At 38.6% G+C, this 18,153-nt stretch overlaps 1 protein-coding gene across 1 annotated transcript in view; it reads right to left on the reverse strand.

The window, feature by feature from the left end:
- The window catches only part of ARL15 (ARF like GTPase 15), a 416,529-nt gene that overhangs the window by 223,423 nt on the left and 174,953 nt on the right, over positions 1-18,153 (reverse strand). The window lies entirely within an intron of this gene.

Consider the following 18,153-nt stretch of genomic DNA (forward strand, 5'->3'; position numbering starts at 1 on the left):
AGGAGAGAGGCCACAACAGTGAGAGGCCCGCCTACCGCAAAAACAAAACAAAACAACAACAAAAAAATTAAGTGCGGAGATCACAGATGATGAGAACAAAGGCATTAGAGCCAATGGGTGGATATGGCCTTGAAGGAGAACACTAAAGTTTAAGAGTCATTCTTCATGCCTTTCTTATCAAAATATGGAAGAAAGAATCAGGATAAGTACTTCTTAGACTTAAACACAAAAGAATGTTTTCAGATTTTGCTTAATAGTCCTGAAAAAACTACCCTCTCTACAGACTGAGTTTGAGCCTAACTCAGGGAGCAGAATAACCAAGCTGTTCACCAAGGGTTCTCTCCATACCATTAACATTATCTTGTTGACATTTTCTGAGAACTGCTTACACTGATCAGGCCAGCCTTGTTTAATTTATCCAGAAAGTTAAAACTATTAGCACAATACCTTTATGTGTCAAAGTGCGAAAGTCTGTAATGATGTGCAATCTTGGCCTTTGGTACATCTGCATAACACCATTTGGCAATGAGCACACCTCATGGCCTCAGTCTGATGGGATGTTCATAGAAAAAGATACTGAGATGCTCTTCAGCCAGGGCCAAGTCTTATTCCTTGTCATATTTCCAATATCTAGCATAATGTACAACTCAAAGTTTGATACAGGAATGAGGAAAATGAGGGAAGGAGGAAATGAAATTATACACTAATTAGGCTTCCAACTCTGAGGAAACTGGGGCCAAGAGAGGTGAAGTGACTAAGCTCCATTCATGTGTATAGCAAATCACAAACTTGAGATCTGTGTCTGAGTTAGTAGGCAACTTGCCCAGGGAGGGCATGGGTATTTCCCATCACATCATGATGAATACTTCCTTTTCTCTGATTCATGAATAGCATGGGCAATTTTTGTGCATATGTGTGTATTGCGGGGGGGGGGGGGAACTTATATAACCAATACAAGTTATTGGTTACATAACAAAAATTAGATATCAAGGAATTTCACCAATTTAGGGCATATAATCAAGTTCTGGCCACTCAATAACTATATTTTAGGCATCTCTTGAACATCTAGCTCCTGTGGTGGATATACTGTGCTGAGTGTTAGGGATTCAGAGTAGAGACTGGAGTTGGTGTGCCAATTGTGTGTCTCTTCCCAACACTGTTCAGTGACATCATTTTGGTAGCTTGAAAATGGACAGGGTAGGAGTATTTTTCACCAAGAAAAATCAGCAAAAGCTATCTGTCAGGTCTTTTCTTCCCCTGGAGAGCCAATATACCACTAGATGACACTGAGAAGCTCATGTTTTTTCTGGGAGAAATAGAATAAAAAACAAAGATTATAATAAAGAGTAATAAAGCACTGTGATAAAGGAACTTATTAGGGTTCTCTGGGAACAAGGGATGAGACATCTTATCCAGACTGGGCAAGTCTCTTACAAGAGTAATATAAACCAAACAACTACCATTTATTAAAAACTTCTACATTCCAGGCACAGAGCTAAGTATTTTCAAAAAAAAAATAGCTCATACAATTCTTACAACAATCCTAAGAGGAAGCTGTAATTGACTCAGGCTTTGAAACTTATTTTGAGACGCTAAAATCTGGGGTATTCATCAAAATACTATGAGAAATAACCAGGGACATAATAAGAACAAGGGCATTTGATGTTGAGCAACCGAAAATATGTAAAGACAGGGGATATGAGCGGGGTTAATGCCTATCAGGCAGGGTCCAACCAAGAAAACAAAACAAAGAGAGGAAATTTAAGCCAGGGATTATTTAATATAGGGAATTAGTTGCATAAGTGATGGTGGAACTAAGAAAACAATAGGGGCACTGAAATTAGCAACATTAGGTCAGGTACCCTACATGCAGAGCCTGAGACGGCATTTCTTAAACACCTGAGTATAGACAGAGTGCTGTCAGGAGAAACAAGAGTGAAAGAAGCAAGCCAGAATGGGGGAAGGAGCTCCACGAAGATATGGTTTCAGAAATCTAGCCTCAGTCTGATCCAATGAGCAGTTCTAGAATGTGGACTGAACCACGGAATTTGCCCCATCCAAAAGGCAAGGGGGCTGGGCTGTTACACCCCTGAACAGTCATTGGCTCTGAGCCACCCCTGGGGAACAGGAGAGGGGGCTGGGGCATGATCTCATAATCTCCCCAACATACTTGGTTGAGGCAATTACTGTCAGCCAAGGGCAGGCCTCTGGAGAAGGGTACAGGTGTGAGTCATTAGCAGCCAATACCCGCAGCAGCTGGGAGATGGATGCACTGGCCCAGTAAAGGAGATCTGGGTAGGGTACCAACAACATCTGCTACAGGCTACATCCAGACATTATCCATATGGGAGAGAAACATCCATAAGCTTGAAGAACAAAAGTAGGGACAGTGTTACCTGGTGGTAAATGTTTAAAATAACAAAAATGCTGTGCGCACATGTATCCATACACAAGCTTTTTATACATTTGACCTACATAAAGGACGTGTAGCACACAATTTTCGCATAATAAGAATAGATGCAACATGCTTTATCATAAATTCTATAGACCTCATTAGTGCTCACAGAATGCTTTCATTGATTTCGCCAAACTTCTGTATCTATAGCCAACCAGCAGTTGAGGTTGACCAACTCCAGTTCTGAAATAAATGTTGGTTGTGCTAAGTGTTTACATGTATTAAGTCACTGGCCCATGACAGTCTTATGAGGTAGGTACTTTTATCACTCTCATTTTATCAATAAGGAAATCAAGACACAAAACAATTACATAATGTGTCCAAGGCTAAGCAACTAGGAATATATTTAGGTCTACTGTGATTGAAATACAAGGATCATTGACCAGAAAGGTGACAAAGCTAAATAAAGAACTCTACTACCACATAAGCCAAGAGGGGGAAAAAGGGAACCTGTTAGAATAAAAGGTACCTAAGTGCTTATATATATTAATGCTTAGAGTGGGAACCTATCCAAGAACATTTCCCAACCAATTAATTCAATGAATAGTATTACTGTCTATTCTATACAAGTCACTGAGCTAGGACCAACAAGAAGTATTTAGAAAGCCATTATTCTTCTCAGCTCAAACCCTCAAAGCCTGTAAAGTAATGCTGATTACAATGAGGTCTGCAAATGTATGAGAGGAAAAAAACATGGCCATAGCATTGGAGGGTATCCAGGGAGTGAAGTATAGGAGAAGAATACTAGATGCATGATTTAATGGAACTTGTTCACTGGAAATATGTGGGACATACTGGAAATCCAACTTGTGAAGTCATCTTTCAACAAGAAACTATTTTCACCTGTCACATTTAGGAGCCCATAAGGAACCCAGTGAGATGAAATGACAGTCCCAGGACTGTGTTGGTGGATGAAACAAACCCAAATACCATAACTTTTTAAAATGCTCTGTATATGACATAATATATGAATGTTATTAATATTGCAAAGACCCTTTTCTTTAATCTCCTGCTACCCAGTCATCTGCCCAATCTTAGCATTTCTGACTTTCATCACAAGCAGTGAGCTTGGAATTGTAAGTTTCAGTTCAGCCTCCCACACAACAGCGTTAGTGAGTAGCAGCCTCAACCCAGATCAGGGCCGAGGAAACCAGGAACAGGGTGGTGGTGGTGGGATACAGCTGTTCAGTCCAGCTGAGTGGGCCTTAAGTTCACTCACCAACTTCAAATGAGAAATGGATGTGTCATCCACCCAGCTGCCAGGTGCTTTGAGAAGTGAGCCTAACTGGGGAAATTCGGAACACCTGTTTGATTGCCCACATCCCAGCATTCCTAACCTACAAACCAAATCCACACAGGGTAACACACACAGGACAGCACATCTAACAGTAGTCTGAGCCTGCTCTTATTCTAATGACTGGCAATTGTGTGCTCTGTGTCCCTGAAATTACAATTATTATATAAAAAGGATAAATACCAAACTCAAACCTGATCTATACTTTGTTCATTTAGATTAAAAATCAAAGGGGTGGTCTAAACAGTAGAGAGCTTGGGTGGAAGGTGCTGTCCAATGTCCTCATTACCCAAGATCTGAGATCTCCTTACTGAGGGCTGTAAGGAAGTCTTGGGAATCTAAGAGTTCATTCTGAGAGCCAATCAATTAGGATAGCCTGGTTCAAGGTACCACAACAGGAGCAGTGATAGAAGACAGGAGCATAATGTCCTCACTGGGCAGGTTCATTTCTATGGCACACCACGTACTTGTTAATTCATTAATTCATTCCTCTAATGGATATCTACTGAGCACCAGGCATCGTCTTAGGTGCTGGGACACAGAAGTAAACAAAACAAGACCAAACTTTCAGTCTTCATAAAGCTTACATTCTTTACCAGCAGAGCCAGTCTACCATTATGGAGGTTAAAAATGCCAGGTACTGGTATTCCCAGCCTCTGTCTCTTGCAGCATGGACATCTGATTCAGTTCTGGCGAAACAGGACTTGACAAAAGTCTGCTGTGAGCTTTTGGAAAAGATTTTGCCCCTCATTAAAAAGATAGATGCCCAAAGAGAGACGTCTCTTTCTTCTACTGTTTAGATTTCATTAGGTGATCAGGTGATGCTTTGAACAGTGTTAGCCTCCTAGCAACCTTAAAGGAGACATACCAACATATTGAGGACATCAGAATAGAAAGACAGAAAGAACCTGGGTCCTTGAGAACAGTGCTGAGCAGCAGAACTTATCCCCAGTTCTGTATTACAAGAACTCATTCTGTGAGCACAGTACATGCCAATTATTCAAGCCAATTGTAGAAGACTATTTTGTTATTTGCAGCCAAAAAGACGCTTAGTTCCCTCATGGTAAATTAATATGCTATGAATAAGTTCATTAAAAGAGCTGCTCTTTGAAAGGTGGACCCAATGAGCTAAAAAACAAACAAACAAACCAGGAATATGCAGGAGTCAGCTACAACAATAAAATAGTTGCTCCAAGTTTTCCCCATGGAAAATCTGATCTCTAGACCAGTGATGTCCTACTGACCTTTTGTGATGGAAAAAAACAAAAAAATTCTACATCTATGCTTTCCAACATGGTAGCCACTAGCCACACGTGGCAATTGAGCGCTTGAAATGTGGTCAGTGGAACTGAATTTTTAATTTTATTTAAATTTACTTGGTTTTGCCCAAGGCACTCAGCAGCCAGAGAACACTCCCAGACGAAGAATTCCAAGAGGTTTAAGTTGTTGAAAGTCAGTCTGGTGCTCATGGAAATGGGGTTATGGGGGACACCAACAAAGCCTCCCTCAGCTACCCCCCAAAATAGCATATAAATGTCAATTTAGGCCATGTGACTAGCTGTTGGCTCATGAGCAGAAAACACACACACACAAAAAATACAATCGTTATTATGTGTAAATAAATATCCAAGACTTGGTTTATGTAATTATCCATATACTTTCAGGCAGAAGAAGTAGCCATTCTCAAAGAGTGTTCTTCAAGACTCTTTCTGGAGACCCAGGAATCAACACTGTTTTTATAATTAGAATAAGACATTATTTGCTATTTTCACCGCACTGACATTTTTGCTAATGGTGCAAAACAAAGGTGAATAAATTTGCGGGTAACCTAACATGATCAGAAGTGCTGGCTTCAAACTAGTAGTCACTGTATCCTTGACCACCATGTATTTGCCAGGGCGGGGAGCAAGTTTCACCTAAGAATGAACTTAATAAAGCAGTAAAAAGTTTTATCAAATTAACTCTTAAACATGTTTTTTTAAAAAAACTAAATGAGAAGCAGTCAAAAAGCATTTTTGCTACACACCAAAGCACATGGTTGTTTGGAGGTTAAGCATTGGTGCAACTGAGTTGTGAGCTAAACTAGTCGTTTTTATTTTGCTGGAATCCCATTTTTACTTGAAATTTCAACTGACAAACTATGATTATATTCAGTCTTGAGTATTTGATAGACATTTTCTCAAAAATGATTACATAAGCCTGTAACTTCAAGGAAAACAACTGAAAATATTTGTTGTCAGTGGTAAAATTTGTTTTCAAGCCAAAACTAGAATTTGGGGAAAATGTTTGCATCACTGAGATCTTGACAGCTTCTCAATGATGAGATTGGTGATGATATTAATAGATATGTATTATAAAATGTTTCAACATTTGGAAGATCTACCTAACTTAATGAATCAATATTTCCCAAATGACAATGCATTACGGTACAAAACTATGCATAGATTAAAAAAAAACACACTCGAAGCACAAGACTGATCATTGGATGTTACGTAACTGAATACAAAAAGTGCAGGGATGTGGTTTTCAGATTCCACATCGCAAATGACCTTTAAAAACTACCACTTGTTAAAGAATTCCAGTGTTGTATGAAAGAAGACGATCAGCAATCATCCGAACAGGCTATTAAGATACATCTTCCTTTTTGAATTTATCTGTGTGAGGCTAGAATTTTTTCACTCCAACCCAAATAACACATAGCAACAGACTAAATGTAGAAGCTGCTATGAGAGTCCGGTCCTCTTCTACTAAGCCAGACGTTAAGGAGATTTGCCACTGTTCTCAAATATTTTTGTTTGTTTTGGAAACTGTTAATTTACATTAAAACATTTTTTTAATACTGATGTGTAATGGGTTTATTGTTACTTTTAAAGGAATTGAAGAATTTTTAAAAAATTTATCAGCTTTAATTCCTAACATGGCAAATACTGATCTATATCAATATTGACACATACATATAAGCTACATAAACAAAAACCCTCTGAGGTCTCAATAAGTTAAGAGAATAAAGGACCTGAGATCCCACAGAAGTTTTAAGAATTGTAGATACTAATTATCTTTAATATGCAAAAGAAACTTAATGGTCTCTTTAAGACCTACTAAAATTTGGCATAAATTCAAAGCTGTTTTCCAACAGAAATAAAGATGTTACGCTGAATTATCTTTACTCTCCCCGACTGTCTCCTGTCCAAAGATAGGCCAGCCGGAGCTGGGAGCATAATCTCAAAATTAAGAGGTCCATATAGGAGTCATACTAATCCCCTTGGTCTCATTGTGTTGGAATTCTAACCCAGTGGTCACATGCTTCCACGCTTAGAAAGATTCTCATAAGGTGAGCAGCCCAGGAGATTTTGAGGCAGGTTGTCCTCAGCTTACCTTTGGCAAAACAAAGTTCTAAACGCTACACAAGCTGATACACCAACTGCCCTCTTTTCTCCTTATCCTCAACAAGCATCCTGCATGCCTGTCTGTATTACTCTAAACACAGTTTTACATCATTACCTTCAAAGTCAAGTCCTAACAACTGTACTTGAGGACTATTATGCCTGCTATCCGATAGCTGCCCTGCTCCTATGTTCTCACTCTGGTTCACACTCTCATGACTTTCTGTCTGGATCATCAGAATGGCATTCTAACTGGTCTTCTCACTTCTGTCCTGGCAGTGATCCAATGAAATTACTAATACTGGTCCAGAAAAGTAGCTCAGATTATACCATCATTCCGCTCAAAAATATTTAATGCCTGTAACTTGCAATTCCCCAACTCCTTGATTTAGCTTTTACAGTTCTCCACGATGTAGCTCCAACTGGCCATTCCTACCTCATTTCTCCATTACACTCCTGTACACTCCACAAATGCAACTTTTGCTCTCCTGGACCAGATTCAGGCTTTTCACCTTCACCTTGATTGTGTTATCCCCTCTGCCTGGAGTTTCTAACCATGTCAGTTCTCCCCTCAGCTCTTGTTCATTTAAATTGCTAGATGCCCTTCAAGGGCCAGATCAAACATCACCTATTCCACCAAGCCTTATGTGATCTTCCACCTGGAAGTAACTTCTCCGAAAGTTTTAGGTAGCTTCTCTTGTTTCTGTTCATAACCTTCCCACCCTGCGGCATTCATTGTTAGCTGAATGCGTATTTCATCTTCCTAGTTAGACTGAAAGAGCCGTATGGGAGTTTTGCGCATTTATGTGTCTCGTTAACTCCATACGTTGAATGAATCCGACATGAAGTCTTACACACACTGGGCACTCAGTCAGTATGTTTTAAATGAACTGAGTAACCTTTTATAAAACATTTAGTCAGATTTCTCAAATGCAGAATGTAGAATTTACCTAAAAAATCACTCGATGATACAGAAATAATTTATCTTTTTGGTTGATGGTGGTAGTTTGTTGGTTTACAGTTATTAGCACGTAATTTTTATGCTTATGGCACATACCCAGTTCTGCAAGAAATTTCTCAGCCAACGTCTGATATTAAAAACTTTTTAAAAAACACATACACAACAAAACTTCACTCTACTTATTGCTTAGCCTTTCTCAAAGTTCTGTTTTGGTGTCTGGAAATGTGTATCCATGATGCAGCGTGTGCTAAGCCCCGTACTACAAAGTAAGAGCATTACCCTATGCTCAGTGTGATCCTTTTTGATCCTATCCTATTTGTGATCCCTTGCCCTGTCCTGGTGCCCACCAGAACCAGCAGCCATGAGAAACTGAAAGCATGGAAAGAAAGCACTGTGAGAAGAGCTCTGGGAAAATATTCCCTTCTGTGCTCCTGTAAAAGCCAAGGGCTGACTCCCTAGAAGATCCACAACCCCCAGGGTGATCACGATTTGCATGGCTCCAAATAGAAAACAGCAAATTCCTGAGCTATTGGTATAACACAAAAAGTAAAGCACATTTGTAGTATTCTGGAAACTCTGGTGGCTGGAGTAGAAAAGCTAGTATGGGAACGATTTTGTTGAAATTGCCATTGACCAAAGCAACCAACTGGGGAAAGCCAAATAGGAATTTTCTGGCTGAAGTGGAAGATGTTTGTTACATACTCAGGGTGAAATAAGATCTTTTAATACTGTGGAAATGCTATTGCATTCTAGCACAGCTTGCCATTTCTCCCTTAGCAATATTTCTTTTTATTGCAGACTTTAACTTATCAACTATATGACAAAATTGACAGAGATAACATGAGGTTCCAGATTAACACAAATTCACAGCCCACAGAAAAAAGCTTAAAACTATCTAATGGCTCATCCTATATAACAATAAAGAATAATTAGAGTAACAGATTATAAGCCTTGGCACTCAAAGATAGATATCAGTTTCTCACTCTAAAGGTAACTTCTCTGTGATTAATTTGACCCCAAACAAGTTATTACTATATAACCTACTCATGTAATAAATACTATAAAACCTACTCATGTAATAAAACCTTAAGAGAATTCTGCCTGGTCTACAATACTTATTTGATCCCACCCACATCTACCCTTTCCTGACACTCTCTGTCATTCTTAATGGAAATGCTTACCAAAGGGACAATGAAGTTTTCTTTGTGGACTATTCCGTTGGTTCTATTAGTTGTTCCCCTATTGATTCCAGAAATATAGCCAAGATCCATGTTTAGGCTTAAGCATAAAATAGTGAATGGCAAGGGAACAGTCTAGACTTTCTGGGCAGTGTTTAATAATGTACAAAAGCTAACATGCGGATGGTCCTCAACTTACTATGGTTAAGCTTACACTTTTTCAACTTTACAATGTTGCGACAGTGATATACATTCAGTAGAAATCATACCTTAATTTTTTTTTTCCATCTTTGTTGGAGTATAATTGCTTTACAATGGTGTGTTAGTTTATGTTTTATAACAAAGTGAATCAGTTATACATATACATATGTTCCCATATCTCTTCCCTCTTGCGTCTCCCTCCCTCCCACCCTCCCTATCCCACCCCTCCAGGCGGTCACAAACCACCGAGCTGATCCCCCTGTGCTATGCGGCTGCTTCCCACTAGCTATCTACCTTACGTTTGGTAGTGTATATATGTCCATGCCTCTCTCTCGCTTTGTCCATACCTTAATTTTTAATTTTCATCTGTTCCTGGGCTGGTGACATGCCCTATGATACTTTCTTCTTGATGCTGGGCGGCAGTAATGAGCCTTGGCTAACAGTCAGCCACGTGATCACGAGGGTAAACACCTGATACACTTACAACCATTCTGTACCCAGATAAGCATTCTGCTTTTCACTTTCAGTACAGTATTCAATAAGTTACATGAGATGTTCCATTCTTTATTATAAAATAGGCTTTCTGTTGGATGATTTTGCCCAACTGCAGGCTAACGTATGTGTTCTAAGCACATTTAAGATAAGCTAGGCTTAGCCGTGCTGTTTGGTAGGTGTATTAAACACATTTTTGACAAAATTATTTTCAATTTACAATGGGTATATTGGGACATAACCCTATCGTAAATCGAGGAAGATCTGTACATTATAATTTTAATTATGTAATTGGACAAATCAATGTACTTTACAAATCATAAATAAATATGGACAGCTGTCATCTTAGGGATCAGATATGTTCCAAAACTTTCAGAAGGTCCCAATTTTTTCAGATTTTTGGTACACAATTTTCCTTGAAAACAAGGCAATGCACTGGTGTTGGGGTCAGTCCTGACAGGCAGGCCAGCTCTGATAGGGAATACGACAGTAGAATGACAAACAGCATGGACTCTGAAGTCACTGGGTTCGAAATCCAGTTCTGCCACATGTCATCATAGTGACCTTGGATAATCAGCTTAATTGTTCTAAGCCTGGGTTTCCCTTTCAATGAAAGGGAGAAAATAATACTTAGGTACCTCATGGGATTCTAGAGATTAAATGAGATAACTTATTTGACATAGTGCTTGGAATGTTCCAAATGTTCACGAAGTGTTAACTATTATATTCTTATTATTGTTACTATTATTATTTGGCCACCACTTAAGCCTATAACTTATTGGACTACGGAACTAACCTGAGTTCTAAGATCTGGTAGTAAAAGTGCTGAAAGAAACAGCCAAAGAAGGATAATAGATTCCTCTGCAATTTCCAATATACCCAATTTTATAAAAATAAACCAAGTTTTTATTGGGGGTGGTACTTTCCTCTTTTCTAGTAACTTTATTCTATATCCGACCCCTCCTGCAGCCCCTAGTACTTTATATTCCTCAATTTCTTCCTCCCCTATGGCTGTCCAGATTTCTTCTCCCCAACACCAAAAAAAGAGGTTTCTCCTGTTCAGATGAAAGTGCACATTCCTTCAGTTACATTTTCAGCACAACAGTGTGATTAATCAACTTAACATTAAGGTGACACTTTCATATATTTTATATGAAAAACCCCAAATTAATCACTAATACAAAGTGAGCTCGTGTGTGAGAGTTGATGTTGTCTACAAGGCTGATGTATGGAATACACACACACTCGCACACACACACACACAGAAAGCTATTACTACCCTGTACATGTCCCTCCCTTTTGCTATAAAGGCATAGATGATCACATATCGCTGCACCCCAGTGATACTTCCAGTGGCTCATGTAGCTACACTTGTGAGAGCTCAGGAAGTATGTAGGAGTTAAGGGAGGGGCTGCCATTGGTAGGCAAGTGCTCTCTCTGTCTTTTACTCTGAACAGGACTCCTTTTAAATAAAATGTAGTTGGATTATGAATAGGAAAAAGGCAAACAAATCTCAGCACAAAATGGGCTCTTTTCCTCAGGCATTCTCACAACTGTTTATAACCCACTTTCTCACAGTTTTTCCATTGCTTTTACGAAAAGACACCATTTTCACAAGGTACTATGTACATAGCTCTACAAATCAACTTTGCTAAAAATCCCCAAGCTCTTCCTCGCTAGGCAGGTTCACCACTATGCCTCCAGGGGTCTGGGCAGACTCTGACACCAGGCAGGTGCTCAAGATTTGTTGATTAAGTCAATTAATAAGTGGATGAAAGAATGAATATGTAGGTTATTTGCCCATAGATGTGAATATAAGCAGTCTCATATTTTAATAGTTTAAAATATAGTAACAATTACTATATATTAAAACAAGACTAGCCTACCACGTCATATATACTATTAAACAGATTTCTTCACATGTAACTATATTACTAAATCAGTAATTGCCAACCTTCTGTCTTTCATGCTGTGGGATGTCTCCAATTATCTCGAGAGGCAAGTGGAGCTCTCAAAATGAAATTAATTTTAATTAACTTTTAAAATGTAAGCGTGTATGGGAACAGAGGGTTACACAAAATAGTGTCACAGCATAAAAAGATTAGGAATTAGTGCACTAGCCAAAGAGAAGACAAAAGAGTTTGAAACATTGCCTGAGGTCAAGCATTTCACTTCTAAATAGTTTCCCATGAAGAACACACTCGAAAGAAAAGAGACAGTGCAATTTAAACGATCCTAAGCCTACTACTGTTTTATTTAGATGGGGATAGTTAAAGACTATATTTGCCTGAGGACAGAGAACAGACTACATGAAAAGAAATATTTCTTAGGTATCCAGTACAGTCCCACCATGCTGAATTTTCTTAAAGCTCTGACATTAGCTTGGGACTTATATTCATAGCTGACTAATGAGGACACATCACTCCTTTCATGCCCTTCTTATTCGAGATAAGTGAAAACAATTAAAGGGTAGACATGCATAATAGTATGCCGATCTGACACAGGATCAAGGTCCTTAAAAAAAATGTTTTCAACACATTTATCATAGATTTGTTGCTATTCTGAATAATGTCTCCTATAAGAAAATGGCTCAGCCTTTTTTTTTTAAACTTAGGAAAGAAAAACATAGTACCCCTTCCACCTTGATTCTTTGGTTTGTATCCTTCAAGATTTCTCTCTCCCTTAATTAGAAAAATAATGGTCTTGCTATAAACCTCAAGAATCAGGTCATTTCATCAAATAGGCACACATACACATGCACGAACACAGTCTCTTAGCACACAAATCAGTCTAAGGTCATACATCCTTGTAAATAATGAATGTCTAAGCAACTATTTCTGTACGACAATAGGAAGCATTAAGAGAAATGACCCATGTTTTACATTGCCATAAAGCCAGACACCACATTTTCTCTTTCTTTATACTTGCCATAATGAAGTCATAGATACTCAATACATGATGTTTGGATTTACGTGAAGAGGGTTCTATCAGGAACAGCATACGGTTGTCCCTACATAAACAGTCAAAGCCTCACAGAAACATTAAGGGTAACCCCCTAACATTTGTGGCAGGCAGGCTCCAAGACGGCCTGCAAGATCCCCACCTTCTGGTATCGTCACCTTTGTGTAATCTCCGCTCTTGGAGTATGGGCTGGTCTAGTGCTTCACTTCTAGGTTACAGAATGTGGCAGAGATGATAGGATGTCACCTCCATGATTAGGATACAAAAGATTATAGTTTCTGTCTTAATAGCAGATTAGCCTTCTTGGTTTGGACACTTCAGTGAAACAAACTGCCATGTTGGAGAGGCCCATGTGACAAGGAACTGAGGACATCCTTTGGCCAGGAACCAACGCCCTCAGACTAACCACATGCCCCAGGAATTGAAATCTGCAAACAAAAACTCTAGCTTAGAAGAGGATCCTTTCATGGCTAATATTCCATTATATTGATACACCACATTCCGTTTATCCATTCATCTGCTGTTGGATATTTTGGTGGTTCCTAACTTCTAGCTACTGTGAACAGAGCTGCTATGAATACTGATGTACAAGTTTTTGTTTGAACACCTGTTTTCAGTTCCTTTGAGTATACACCTAGGAGTGGAATTGCTGGGTCATATGATAATCTTAAGTTTAACTTATTGAGGAAAAAGTGTGGTTTTTTAAAAGTCTCTAAGTTATAGTAAACTGCTACACAGTAATAGGTAACTCATGTGAAGTTAAAAATGAATTTGTAGCCAGGCAGAAAATTCCAAAATGTGGACTAATGAACTAAAGGGGAAAAACTTACCTTAGGTCTTACTTGCAAGTCATTATTGCTTTAGTAAACAGCATCTACTACATTCTCAAAATGCTTCTTTCACAGGCAAGATTTAAAAATAACACCAATACCAGCAACTGCTCTGAAAGCTTATGGCTTGCCATGTGCTGTGCTGCACCATACTACCCAGACAAGGAAATGAAACTCCCCAGAATTCTTTCTTCTCACTTTCCACATCCTTCTTCAGAACATCTTCAGTCACATAGTTTCAGCTACCTCTAATACCCTGAAAACCATCAGTTCAACTGCTCTCATCTAATTTTCTCCTAAGCACCAATACCCTTATTTCTTACAGTCTATCATATATTCCCTTCTAGATGTTTCCCAGGTATTTTAAACTCAAATTGTCTCCCAATGAACTCATTCTTACCATGCATTCTTTTCCAAACCAGTCTCCTGGATTCCCTGTTTGGGGACTGGCAGCCAGCCAAACTAAGAATCTGAAGAGTCATTCTTAACGCCTTACCCCTTATTCCTAATAATCAATCATCAATCACCCACATTTACCCCCCATCCCCATCCCAGTGTAATTGCCAAGCTCTTGGACACTTTGAAACGCCACCAGGCGTTTTTCCTCTGGCTGTTTTTCCTCTGCTCCACCTATGGCATACCTAGAAAAACCCAATGCATATTTCAAGTCTAAACCCAAACATCATCTCATTGTGAGGGCTTCTTTAATTTCATTTTAACAAAATTGCTTTCTCCATCCTTTGTGATCCTAGAGCAACCTGTATATCCCTTTGATGTTAGGACACTTGTAACAATGCTTGTGTATTTAACGTGTTCAATTTTTTATGACTGCTCTGTGCTGATACCTCTCTGTACTTAACGTTTTGAGACCAGTTCTTCCGGATATTTCAGTGATCTAGCACTGGAACAGGCATATAATCTTCACTCAATTCATGTCTGCTGAATTAAAAATAGTCGTCTGATTTATACTGCTCATTCACTCAATCAACTATCAAATATTTACTGAGTGACTTCCGTGCACCAGAATCAACACGGGACAATGGGAATACAGTGGTGAACTAGCTGGACACGGCCCCTGCCTGACTCATGAGCTCATAATCCAACAGGTCACTGAGTTGATAATATCTTTATGACACTATGTTATTTAGGCTTTAACCTACTTCTTAGCAACATGTGTATTTCCCATAAGAGCATATTTACTCTTCTGATTCGTAAAGTAGTAATAAAAATTGGAAAGTTAAATTTCTTTTCAGTGAGTTGTAAATAAAATAATTTTATTTCCAGTGTCATTATCACTGCACTAAAAACAAAGCAAAGCCCCTCCTTGCAGTCTCAAGACATATGACTGCTTGTACAGTATATTTAAACATTTACAGATGCCTCAACCATCCAGAACACAACTAAAAACTAGGAGCCATGGGGCAGCCAACAGAAATGTCCTCAAATTAACATCTTAACGCTCACATGCTTAACACTCTAAAAGGTCCCTCAGGTCCACACAAAAATCTTGCCTAGAAAAAAAATGTGATCACACTTAGTTTCTTAGCTCCCTGCTCAAAGCATATTAGAAGCAGTAAATCATTATGTGGGAGACGGAGGAGAGATAGAATCCACCAGAGACAGGCACGTGGACAGTAGCAAAGAGAAATAGTTACAAAAGAGACTAAATCAAGAAATTACGAAATTAAAAAAAGAAAAAAGAGAAGATGAGATCAACAGCAATTAAAGGGGAAAAAAAGGCAAATCAAATTACGGTACTGTGTATTTTAAACTTGTTTCTTTAATCAAGGGAAGTCCTTTCTAAAGAAAAATCATCTGTTAAGGTAATTTTGTTTACATTCTACAGTAGCTCTTTCAGACTGGATGTCTAACAATTTGATTAATTATTATTTCAGAGCCATATACTAGTTTCCTGAAAGAATTGTCAGAGGTGGTATGTTTACTTCTTGGGGGAAGCACAGGTAATCTTGAAAGAATTTCATGTCAAAATTCAGCTGCATTAGTACTGAGATATAATTATTCTTCAAAAGGATCACAAAATCAAAAGCAAGTCGGATAAAACAAGTGTAATGATACACACACCAAGAAATTGAGAATTGATCTTTGGTAAACCACAATCTGGGTAGGAAATTAAGGAACCTGGGACAGGGGTAGATTGTCCTCTCTTCTTACAATTAAAAGCCATAGTTTTGACAGAAAAGTAAATAAATGGGACTCTTGATAGTTGAACAGGGAACTGGAAACATACGCGGTACATGTAACAAAGAGTCTATGTGTGTGGTAGGGAGGTGTCTTGCTTGGCATAAAGCTCAAAACATCTTTAAATTGAAATGAGAGAGAAAATATGCCTTCATAAAATCCTACCTCCTTCCTAACATGGGTGTCCCTCAGAAGGACGAGAGATGTGCTGAAACATTATAGCCATTGGGGTGTCTAGTGAGGCTTGGGGCATAATCCCCCATTTCTTGTCATCACCTCTATCAGTACACAGTTTCTGTTTATCCCAATATACCATAGAAGTATTATAATTTTCCACGTCTCTGGTGATGTGAAATACCTTGAGAAGCACTGGTGAAAAACAGTTTATCTTGCCATTCAAGGATCCTGGTGGTTTAACCCCATTAACCTTCCTAACCTTGGATCCTTCCACACCGTTTATGGGAATTGTACAGCAGCCAAAATGCCCTGCTCACATTTTTTGCCTTAAACCCATCATACTTCCAAATGTGACCATCTCTGCTAATGACCTGTCCCTCTTCAGGGAATCTCCTTTCTCCCTATCTTCATATCTCCAAGTATAATCCATCCACAAGTCCTGTGTTATATGCCACCTGTGCCACAATCATTCCTTTTACTGCATTTGTACATAATCTTCTTTTTCTCACTGAAGAGCCAGAGTAGTTTATTATCTGTAGTGTTTGTTTGTTTGTTTGTGGGCCATGCAGTGTGGCTTGCGGGATCTCAGTTCCCCGACCAGGGACTGAACCTGGGCCACAGCAGTGAAATCCCAGAATCCTAACCACTAAGCCACCAGGGAACTCCCCTATTATCTGTAGTTTTTAATGTCATGTGTAGGTAGCTTTCTATTTTGTACTATTGTTATTTATACACACAGTTTTTTAGTTTGCTAACTATAATTAAAGATCTTTGACAGCTAAATGTAAGGAAATGTACTCCAGCAAACATTTTCTGAGTACTTTTATGTGCCAAGTACTATATTAGGTGCAGAGGATATAAAAATTAATGTGGCTCCACTATCACCAGACTTATGTAGCATTGCTCTTAAAGTTGTAGCCAATAAAATAGGGCAGAAAGCTGATGTAAAAGACATAACAACCACTAGAAAAGAGACAAAACAGTCGTTATTGGCAGATGATTACTGCATACCTACAAGTCCTAGAGAATTAACTGGAAAGCTTAGAACTAATAATATGGCTCCAGGAGGTGATTAGAAACAAACTTTAAATGTTTTAAAATATCTTTGGGACTTCCCTGGTGGCACAGTGGTTAAGCATCTGCCTGCCAATGCAGGGGACACAGGCTCGAGCCCTGATCCGGGAAGATCCCACATGCCACGGAGCAACTAAGCCCGTGCGCCACAACCAAGAGTAAGTCCCTGCTTGCTGCAACTAGAGGAAGCCCGCGCGCATCAACGAAGACCCAACGCAGCCAAAAATAAATAAATAAAATAAATAAATTTTTAAAAAAATTTAAAAATTAATGCAATAACAATAAAATATGCTTATTTGGGGAAAAAATCCCAAAATGTGTATGAATCACACACACAAAACACGGTTGTATAAATGAAGCATCATATCATGTTTCTAGAAGGAAAGACTAAATATAATAAATATTTCAATTTTCCAAATTTACTAATGAGTTTAATGCATTACCAATAAAAATCTCAAGGGAATCTTTCAACCCAAAATTCACCTGGAATATATAAAAATAGCCATATTTTAATGGCAAAATGATAAATAGAGAAAATTTAAAGGCACCTACAAACATAAAAAATATTAATCTGAGTTATCCAAAAAAATGCAAACTAAAATACAGTTCATCTCCAAATACTTGCCCAGTCTTGGTAGCAAGTATGTTCCTATTATCAGTCACACTATCAGAACCAGGCGCCATTAAACACATGGCTGCTATAAAGTCTTCAGATCTGAGAAATTTCTACATTATTCAGCTGACAATGTCACAGCAAAGAAGTATGAGAAAACAATGAATTCAAGTCTCTACATTTAATTGTGACCATCAAAGAAGAAATGGTTGATGTTATCCTAGAGACCATAATACTAAAAATGGTCAATTATGCTAAACTTCAGCATTTCAATATAATAATTGGAGGAAGAGGAGAAGGAGAAAAACCAGTCCATGACCAGTCATCTTAAAGAA

Source organism: Grampus griseus (assembly GCF_964374135.1).
Source record: "Grampus griseus genome assembly, chromosome: 3".
NCBI lineage: Eukaryota > Metazoa > Chordata > Mammalia > Artiodactyla > Delphinidae > Grampus > Grampus griseus.